Source organism: Pinus tabuliformis, chromosome 8 (genome assembly GCF_031772625.1).
Source record: "Pinus tabuliformis cultivar Carrire ecotype Pingquan chromosome 8, CPIR1, whole genome shotgun sequence".
Classification (NCBI taxonomy): Eukaryota; Viridiplantae; Streptophyta; class Pinopsida; order Pinales; family Pinaceae; genus Pinus; species Pinus tabuliformis.
The window spans coordinates 1,014,954,527-1,014,956,618 of record NC_142294.1 but is presented as its reverse complement, the minus strand read 5'-3'; the positions used below and the strand labels follow the sequence as shown (position 1 = coordinate 1,014,956,618).

At 35.6% G+C, this 2,092-nt stretch overlaps 1 pseudogene; it reads left to right on the top strand.

Moving 5' to 3' along the window:
* The first annotated feature begins 836 nt into the window (after positions 1-836).
* LOC149238836 (uncharacterized protein At1g01500-like) lies at positions 837-1,807 on the top strand (annotated as a pseudogene).
* The last annotated feature ends 285 nt before the right edge of the window (positions 1,808-2,092 follow it).

The window sequence follows — 2,092 nt, the reverse complement described above, 5'->3', positions numbered from 1 at the left end:
CCATGAAAGATGGTTGACCACCGATTTTCAGATAATGGTTCTACCATCTCAAATAATCAGATGATATAACATATATAGTAGTTCATCATTTCTCATTTGTATCTCATTGTCTACTGTTGGGAGTGCAAAACTGACTATATGCAAATATAGATTTACTGTTGTTTTCTTCAATAACCAATAATCCCCATAAGAACATAAACCATGTTTAAAATTATGGAAATGACAAAGATAAGATGCATTCATTATTTTCTAGGACCAATGCTATAGGAATTTTCTATGAGCATATTATAAAACAGGGAAAAAAATACTTTCACCCATTTTGTACTAACAAATTAGTAAAAAAGTGTCCCCTCAACAAAAGCCCTGAAATTTCCATCCACCATATGTGACTTCCTCACTTGGATAATATTCCAAATATGTTACAAGGTTGAACAAATGGAGAAAGATGTAAGTCCCATACTAGACAACAACATGCAATTTCCAATTAATGATTTCTAAAATAGGCACCATTCAATTGTGAGGACAAGAACAAGGAATGTCCATATTTCTTGTTCTATCCTCTTTTTTGAAAAATATTCCACTCACTACTACACCAAGGGGATTTTAGAGATATTTAAGACGAAATTACCATTTTGTCTTAGAATGATCAAATTATCTCAACTATTTACCTTCTTATTATTTTAAATTAAAAATGGCTCGTAGGCCCTTTCCCACTTGACTAATTAGAGTTCCATAGAATATCATGCTTATAGTGTGAGATTCAACGTAATTTGAACAATGGTTTGGATTCATCATTTGCATGAGAACTATCCTGGCATGCACATGAGGAGGAGAACATGGCCACCCATGGTTGGGGTCAGGCCACAGTTCCAAAGGCTAGTGAACTTGTAATTAAGAAGCTAGTTCTCCACCCATTGCAACCCTTAGAATGGTTTAATGCTTGTCTCTTTTACATTTGGGAGAGTTTGTGCGCTTTGGAAGGAGCCCCATAGTTGGTTACCTTGTGCCACCACTACAAGTCTGTCGTTCTCATGCTGGATATTAATGGAACTAGGACCTCACTAGTAGAATCAATGTCCCTAACCTATGGAGGGGCAGGTTCAATAAGGACTCAATCGAGGCTACTTATGTGAGCATGGACAATGTTTGAACCACCAAAAATTTGGATTTTGAGGTGTGTTATGATGAAGAAACCCATGTATTGTGTAGTTAAGGAATTATGGTGTTTGATCATTCAACGATTAAGGAATTATGGAACATGGATTGTTGCTCCAACATAGGACCAGGAAGTTTCCCTTTTGGAAAACTGCGTAAGAAACAACAAGATTCCTCATTGGGACCTACTTCTCTAGAGTTTTATGTTGTAGGATTGTATGGCGGATCACCACTTATTCTGACAAATATCCTGATACTCATCTCGCAATGGAATCGATAAAGGTGGGGGACTTTGGATGTTATTCCCAATGATGAATATGAGACAAAGAAACCAAATATTAATGCCATCATTTTGAGAGGCCACCATTCACATTCACATCAGGTATATTTCCATGTTGTAGTTTTTTCACTTTACATAATATGAACTTCCTTATGCTTGGATCGGAGGTCTAGTAGGAAATAATAACTGTGAACACTTGTTCACAACCTCATCTCTTGTTGATTAATATTGAACCATATCTTCTCTTTCTAGAATGTGTCGACATTTTCTTTCTCCATAGATGTATTCTATTTTTTCACTCATAATTTCAGTTGGTCATCGTTATCCATTTTTCTATTAGGGTTATTTTTTTGGGAAATTTTACAGATTTAATTGGTTGGATTGTGTCGATCAAGGTTTATTGGGTTAGAAGTTAGTGTTTGAGGTTTGTTCTTCCTTCTGCTTGATAAAATCCATTGTTAAGGGTCCGTGTGCTCTTACGATTTATTTTTTTATTCAAGTGTTATAGATTTTCTAGTGGTTTAGAGCCATTTGGTACTCCTTGTTTGGTATTACTTTCCCAAAATATGGAACCCTTTGAACTCTCAGGGAAATTTTCTCATGCAGTTTAAGATTTGTATGAAACAATCATAGGGATATGGGTTTTCTAGAGCATGT